At 39.6% G+C, this 8,380-nt stretch overlaps 1 long non-coding RNA gene across 4 annotated transcripts; it reads left to right on the top strand.

The window, feature by feature from the left end:
* Nucleotides 1-347: 347 nt before the first annotated feature.
* On the top strand, nt 348-8,074 carry LOC146600873 (uncharacterized). 4 transcript variants are annotated; one of them, XR_014897150.1, is made up of 4 exons: nt 348-574; nt 2,280-2,432; nt 7,563-7,779; nt 7,875-8,074. It is a non-coding gene; the product is annotated as an uncharacterized LOC146600873 (long non-coding RNA). The 4 variants fall into 4 exon arrangements; XR_014897147.1 differs by lacking the exon at nt 348-574 and adding an exon at nt 872-1,248; XR_014897151.1 differs by lacking the exon at nt 348-574 and adding an exon at nt 6,293-6,348 and having other exon boundaries at nt 2,135-2,432.
* The last annotated feature ends 306 nt before the right edge of the window (nt 8,075-8,380 follow it).

Here is an 8,380-nt window from a genome sequence, read left to right as displayed (position 1 = left end):
GATTGCATTGAGCTTGAGGAATTCAGTCATTTGTTGGAGGTTGTTTTTCCCACAACAGACCCTCTAAATAGAATTACCAAGTCTTTCAAATGTTAATTTGTTAAGAAAAATATAATAGCTAATAAAGACAATTAGGTTTGTATTGTAAATACTGGACTACAGGACTAAAGCTGTCATGGCTTGTAAGGAAAGCGTGGCAGAATATGTACTAGTAAGGGTGGAAACTATCTTCCTGCCTTAATATAGAGCATGCAGATACTAACGGCTGTCCCAAAAATAGATTTCATCAATGTAACACAGGGCTGGAGAAAGCCAGGTCTGATTCGAATATTCTCTTCCACAGAGATGYGGGCTAGGCATGTAGTACTGTATGTCTGAGCCTGCAAATGAAAGACATCACTAATATGACACTCCTGGAAAAAAGCAGAAGTCATTCAGAGATGTGCTAGCACACAGCGCTGGCCGTGCCTCAGCCGCTGCTCTCAGCTGGAGCCCTTCGTCCACATCTGGGTCCTGGACTTCATGAAATATGTAGATGGCTCAGAGGYAGTCCAGAGGAGAGCAGTACAGATAAGTTTAGAAAACATTATGTATGAGGAGTATTCTAGAAAAGAGAAGCCTGAAAGGCAGTGGTGGGCAGGGTAGGACACTGATATGTGMATGCTGATAGGTATTTGATATGTGAAAGTTGCTGTGAGGAAGATCAGTTATTCTTTTCCACTAAGACAGAAGAAGAAAAAAATCACTTTTTTTAAACTAAAAAGATATTTGTGATAGAATTTTTTCAAAAGCCCTAGCTATAAAAGTAGCCAAGAGTGAAAGCTATAAAAGTAGCCAAGAGTGAAAGAAGTAACCAAACAACTTTGGGAAACCTCCTTCACTGGGTGTTTTTACCAATTGGTTGAAGACACATTTGGAAGGATGATCTAAATATATTTTACCTAAGTCCAGAAAGAAATTATATGATCTATTAAAGGTTCTCCTAGCTCTGTCTTCAGAACAAAATTGGACAAAAATATTTTTAATTAATCTCTTTCACTTCTGAATATTACAGAAAAATCCCAGGCTGAATTTTCATTCTTTTATTAAATTGATCTCATGCAGTTACTTTCTTTTTAACAAGCAATTTATTCCCCAAGACAAAAGCTCATAGGAAAACTAAACAAAACAGAGAAACCCTTAAAATCATTCAGGAGCAAATTCAGACATATGTCTAGATCTAATTTTAGGGTCTCGGTGTCTCAGGAGGTATGGATAACCACAAGGGGTTTTTTTGGGGGGGAATGGGGGAAAGGGAGGAGCTGTYTGTTTGCTTTTTTTCCATCAGCATCTGGATGGGTATTTGTAACACATCAAAATGTCAGGGCAATTATTCATGATTCAGCTGGCAGCTGGATTACTGCAATGCACTGTGCGCAGGGCTGCCTGTCCATCCAGGTCACTCTGGCTTCAGCCAGTGCAGCGTGCTCTGCTGGGTTTGGCCCCGAGTGCCAAATAGTGTTATCTCTCTCCTCCTTCCTCTTTTTTCCCCTATATTCTGCTATTATATACCATACAAGCTGATCTCCCTCTACTCTGTAACTATATATATTCAGGGTCTCAGCTAGTTCAAAGATTTACTTTCCTGAAACTCTCAGCTGTCCGATTTAAGGAGCTATTCCTGACAGAGACTATGTATATTTGCACCAAAAAGCATAACTAAAAGCACAGAGCTTAGGTTTTTGCTTCTGAGTTCAGGGTTGTCAAAGTTTATCCAGGACGAAAAAACTGAAAGCTRCTCTTCCTTTAAGAAAAAAAGTGATTGTAGATTTTGATTTATTTCCTTTTACTATTTTTCATTCAGAAGACAAACATGGTTTATATAAACGTAGAGTAGAGGTAAAATGTAATACGATGTTTATAAGTCATGGAGTCCTCGATGTCTACAAGTTCATACTCACATTCATAATTTGTCTAGCATGTCTGCGTTACCAGAAAAGCTGTTTGCTTGTCCTTCGGGTGTGCAAAACTGGACAGATTTCCAGTGCTTAGTGTTTCTATTTCATCCAGAAATACTGTGAGAAAAGTTCTCCACTGTTTCAACACTTCCTCTTTCAATTTCACTTGGAACCGAGGAGCACAGAGAAGTGAGCAAATGAAAATATTGGCAATTGAAGGGCAGATACCTGAATTGCTTTAATTATTGGAAAATCATGCTTTATTTTGTTTGCTAGTTTTTTTTCCTCTCCACGTTAGGCATTGTAGGAACCTGGTTCAATGGAGTCATATTTGTATTTCAGCTCTGTTACAGTCGGAGAGAGGCAGAGACATCTGAGGAGAAAACAGTGCCTGCTATGGTAAGGAACTACAAAAGGGARGGAGGTGCCTCAGTCTCTCCAGGAACTGTAGAGGAACATTTACCCAGTGTCTAACCTTCAGGCAGAGAAAGCAAGGTAAGGTGAATCCCATTCCTTCTAGTCATCCTGAAACACCCCTAACTGAGACCCTTATAGGATGGAGAGATTAGGGAAAAATGGTGGAAACCACGAGACTGTGAAGCCCACCGCATAACTTCATGTATATCCAGTATTAGGTTGTGTTAGCAGAAGACAACCAAACAGAGCACAGCAGACTCACTAGACTCCTAAAACAAAAACTACGAGCGCATGTTGTGAAAATTCAAGGCAATTGTGAAAGCTGCACTACAAATTAACCATATTTAAATCACCCCTCCTGTTTTTCTAATCACTTTAGAGTTCTCAGATATTTTTTAAGCTCTTCAGCCTTTTCCAAGTCTTACTTTAKATCTAGGCAAAGCAGAAACACTGCTAAAGTAACACACACTTATTTCAAACGTCAGCGACAAAAGATCAGCTCACTGCAGGTTGTGTCAGACTTCGTATCGCTCTTCCTGAGCAAGAGYAACAGGATGAGACAAAAAAGACTAGACATGTGGCATGAGACTGTTTTAATGACCACAAATAAACAAATGAAGAAAGACAATTGTTGGATGCAGGTGTCCTCCACCTCAGCGGCAAGGCTGAGCAGGAAGTGCTGAGATACGTGCATGGAGCAAGTCCCCAATTACTTAATTAGCTCTGACCTCCAGCCGAGCGAGCTAGCTCCAGTTACTGCTGGATGTAGCTCACATGCACAACTTGCGCTCACTCGCTCGCTCTCTCCTTTTTTTTTTTTTTTTTTTTTTTGATTTTTTTAATTCACTGCTCTCACAGACATGGTGTCTGCTTACAGAACTCGCTCTGAACTCCAAGGGCATGACCAGGGTCCACCTTCTCCATCTTTCCTCTGGTGGCTCAGCACCAACTCTGAGCAGTACTGAGAGGACTGGGGGAGAGCAGAAGTTCACATGGACAACCCCATGGGCAGCAGAGGAGCCCACGCCTTTCTCCCCTTAGGGCAGCTGATGTCAGCTCAGCTGTGCTTGCTCTAGCAGCTACCCACTAGTCTGAGTAGGAAGAGCAACATCTGAGCTAAATGAAAGTAGCTCTAAAATGAGGAAGGAAATAAATTAGGTCTTYTTACTTTCCTAAGAGTGTGTGGGGGCCAAGAAAAGGGCTGACCCCACATTTAGGCATTACTCAGGATGAGAAAGTTAGTAGATAAAAACATCTGTAAAATTATAACTCACTACAATATCAGGTCTTCTTACCAGCACTGCTTTTCTCTGTGTACTATGAAAATAAATTGGCATGTGTGCAGGACTGATTGCTACTTTTGGTTATATTAGGGCTCCTTCCGCCAGTCCACATGGCAGCCTGTAAACTTAATTAAATTAATCATCTATGAACAGTCATTTTTACTATCTTTCCCTATRTATATTCTAAGGCATATCCTCCTGTTGCTCATGTCAGATTTTTATTCATCAAGTAAGGTATGTACAGTGCTGCTGTCACTAGTTTGATGTGGTTATATACTTCAGCTATGCATCATATGCAAATACCATGGAATGAAGATATGAAATACATACGCATATTTATACAGGTGCTTTTTGCTGAGATAAGATAGTTTGCTATCTCTTCCTAATACTACTATCTAAGATAAATAGAATTAACTTTATAATGGTATACTCCATTATCCATTAGTATAATACATGCTCGAGAGGCAGATCTAACAGCTGACTTCCATCCCACCAGAGCTGCATTCAGCAACCTGAGTTGATTCAGCCATGATTTTTGGCATCATTCCCTCCACTCCCCCACCAACACTTTTCCAACCTTTGGTATAAGGATTTGGCTCTGCATAATAATATACCTATATTATTATTCACAAAATATTTTGAACTGCAAGTCACTACTATGCTCTGTTAGCCAGCTTCTAAACAACCACTCAAATGCAATTCTAGAGATACTACCTCTGGCAGAGAAATTGTGATTGACACTTGCCCTTCAATGTTCAAGAAAAAAGTTCTCTCCTGTTTGGCTGTGCTTCTACTTCCATGCAAAAGGCATTTTCAGCTGATAGTCTTTGTTAACATTCCTGCGATAAGTAATAATACAGTGCAGTGACTAACACAGGGATCTGATGCAGCTGTCATTCACTATAGGACAACAACCAACGCCACTGGTTAGACTTTGGTTAGACAAGGAGCTATTCCAGTTTTGCTGACGTCAATGGGAAGATCACCTCTCATGGCTGGCCCACATCCTTGAGCAGTCCTCGGCCTGTCCTCTGGCTCTGAAGCTAAGCAATGTGGCCCAGCTTGTGTCGATGTGTCTCCGTGCTTTCCCCACACCCAGAGCAGGGCAATGGCTTCTGAATGGTCAATAGAAAATGTCCCTTGTCCCACACCTGGGCCAGGAGCTGTGCCTGGGCCTTGCTGGGAGACTTAGCATGAGCGAAAGAGGTGCCAGGGACTGTGCAAAGGGTTGAACAGTTAGGATGATCCTGGACTAGAACGTGACTTTGTGTTCTGAATCTGATTCAGTTACTGGTAAAGACATAGCTGGTGAGAGCTAGATTAGACCCAGAGGTGGGTGCAGTTTCCCAGAGAAAGCCAAAGCATGTGACAAACATTTTTGTTTAAGTAACATGCTGAACAGAATTACATCTATCCAACAACACTAAAATGACACTACTATTTCTGCTAGTCTCTACAGACAACATAGTCCTGGGCTGGAAAATAGGAATTGTTCCTTCTCTAAAATAACACAAGGACAAATTTTGAAAATATGTAGCTTGCATAGCTGCTAAAAGAAATACTTTCATTTGCAGGTCCTTTAAAAGAAGAATGTAAAAAAATTCACATAGCTAACCACAGTAACTAAAGAGATATATTTTAAATTCATGTTTATTAATTTTCAGGGCTGATAATTCAGCTTTCATTGCAAAATCAAGTAAGTCTGTAAAGAACTAGTGCAGAATGAATAGAAAAATGTCAGAGCAGATACATGCCATGAAAACAAGTTGGAAAAAAACAGATTGTAGTTGATAATAGGAAATGGTCATATCAAAACAAACTATCTGAGACAGTAATTGGATGATCTAAATTTTAAGAAACTAGAGTAAGTGTAAAGCAAGTCACTGCCTTTCAAATTATGCACGATCTTAGAGACTAGCTCAGATGCATTTTTGTCTTGTCATTGTAGTCACAGAAGGTGGTGTCTCACATGATAGAGTGATAACTATATTTCTGTCAAGAGATTATATTTATTAATGACTTGAAAATAATGTTTTGCTTATAATTTTTTAAAACTATTCATACTTTTATGGAAGTGATTGAGGACAAGCAAGCACAGACCACCCTGCAGTCTGCAAAAGCAGAATAGGAGGTGGCCCCAGCTCCAAGTCGCTCACTGTCTAAACAGGCAAGAGGAACATGTGGGAAGAGAACAGACATGATGCACGAGTGGAATAAAGCTTGCCATAATAGCAAACACCACTGTTTTTCCATGCTTTTCCTTGAGTTGGAAGGGTTACACCAAGCAGGATAAGTGCAATGAAAGAGAAAATGAAAAATGGATATAGGGCATATGGAAGTACAGTGGGGAAAAGGCAAATAAGTGAGGGAAAGGAGTCTACTCCTACAAAGAACCAGCAAATTCTAGCTAGTCTCAGGTGAAGAAAGTTACCTGAGGAAAAAAAAAATTATAACAAGAGCTGTCCTCATCTCCATGTGACACTGAGAAACAGCAAATGCCTGCAGTCCCTAAGCAGAGAGCAGGGACATTGCTGCATTAGCACAGTGATTAACAAGACCCACACAAAAAAGGGGTGCCAGGAGCATTCACAGGTAGGGCGTGCAGCTGCAAACAAGAAATCCTGCAGACCAAAGTGAATTATAAATCCTTTGTAGGAGAAGAATTTGTCTGTGATCCACAGCCCGGGCATCTCTCTCAAGTATGTAGTTTGGTGAGTATGTAAGCAAGTATGGGCCTTCTGTAGTTTATTCTGAAGAAATGAGCTGGCCTTGCTTTCTTTTTCCCTTGTTTTTATTCAATGTGGTTGAGAAGTTGGGGTACCTATAGTGTGATATGACCATGTAGCAGATTAATGGCTAGAGTGGGGATAAAGAAAACTTGGACTGGGTAATTTCTTTAGTTTATGGAGGTTTAACCTGCACATCTTATACATTCCAGAAAATGAACTAAAACCTTACTGCGGGTATGTTTGTCGTACTGATACTGTGCTTCACATTAAAATAAGGCAGTCATGGCAGTTCTTCTCTGTCTGGCCTTAAAGGAAAGTTACGGCTCTCACGGCATTTTGTGGAGAGCTCCATCAGCTGTGTGGGTAATGGTGTGCTAAACCCAGGTAGATCCCTTCCCACGGCTGCTTGTCCCTTCACAGGAACATCTGGTTCCCAGGGCTTGGGTGTAAGCACAGAGTCAAGCGAGCAGTTCTGTCAAAACAGAGGTACTTTAGAAAAAGCCCCAAAGTAGATCTTTTAGGGAGATGTGAAACTTAATAATAATAATAATAATAAAAAAGCAAATACTTAACTAAAATACATCTGACTGATGGAAGTTGTTTCAACAGTAAAATGTTTTACTGAATTAGAGCCTCTGAGTATTGAGATTTTGCCTGCAAAAGGACTTGGGAACTACCCCCTGAAAGTCAGAAATTAGCAAGCACTATACACAGTCTATTATAGATTTGTAATAAAATCATTACTTGCAGTGAAGTAAAATGACAAATAAACGAACAAACAAAATGTTGGACTACAGTGTCAGTTTATAAAGGGTGAAATGGGGAAATGATCATGTATGGTACAAAAGGAAATGTAAATACATTCTGAGACAAATCCTGGAACATTTGGTATATGAAGATTTTTCAAATACTGAGATAGAAATAACTATTGGAATGGATACTATAAATCACTGTAGCTTATTGTGATTCTAACAAATTGAGGAACTACTTCAAAGGTCGTATTTATATTCTGAAATTCAGGAAAATGTACCCTCAGTAAATCAGAATAGGAAGACAGTCTTTAAAGAGGAAGTGGCCACTTCTTGCAAATTGCCAGATTTTTAGCTTCCTTTTTATAATCAGCTCCTTCTAGCAATCTTACAAGTGCAGAATAGAAGTGTGATTTCCTGTAATCTACATTTTTTTTCTCTCTTCAGATTGAATCGACCACAACTGATTAAAGTTCTTGTTCTACTTTCATTGCTAATGCTGGAGAAAAACAAAAAAATAGGGTCAGTTCCTTCTATTCCACATATGACTGCATTGGAAATATTTTTGGAGTAGAGTCATCATTTGACTCCAAATAACAAAAAAATATTTATTCTGCCTTTGGGCATAATATAATCTAAAGAGAGACAAGTGAGATTTCAAAAGGTAAGGCTTTTCCTTCTCCCAAATTTCTGCTTCTAATAAACTTAAACACAATGTGAAAATTCCTTTCATTTCCCTTCCTCTCCTTTTTCTCTCAGTACAGGAACTTTAAATGCTATACCAAAACTGAAGAAGCTGCTTGCTATCAGCCTCTGCAGAGCAYTGCCACTACCTCTAAGAACATTACCACGTTTATCACACTTGGCAGATTGCTCCTGTCACCACTGGATGCTGTTCACCTTCATTTTAATGTGTTCTTTGCACTCTGCTCTAAATAAACAATACCGCTGTTTTGTGATGTCTGCTTTTCTCGTTAAGACACAAATGCCCCAATTACATATCAGCAGAAATGCTGATGAGATACCTTTTCCAAACGTGTCTCTGTTTATCGCAGGGATTATCACATTTTCAAGAAGCACATTTTTTTTTCTCAAAATTGCAGCAGAAAGTTTGTCTGATGGAATTTACCGATCTAAAATATTTAGCAAAATAGCTAGGCAGAAAGTCCTTTAGCACTTGTCACTTAGATGTGGGTTTGCTCGTGGTTTCCCAGTGAACTCATTAACTGGAGGTAATATTTACAGAACAGCCCTGAAACTAATGG

Source organism: Rhea americana, unplaced genomic scaffold (assembly GCF_003343005.1).
Source record: "Rhea americana isolate MKP2758 unplaced genomic scaffold, rheAme1 scaffold_112, whole genome shotgun sequence".
Taxonomy (NCBI): Eukaryota; Metazoa; Chordata; class Aves; order Rheiformes; family Rheidae; genus Rhea; species Rhea americana.
Note: the sequence above shows the minus strand (reverse complement) of the source record. Positions and strands in the feature narration are given on the sequence as shown.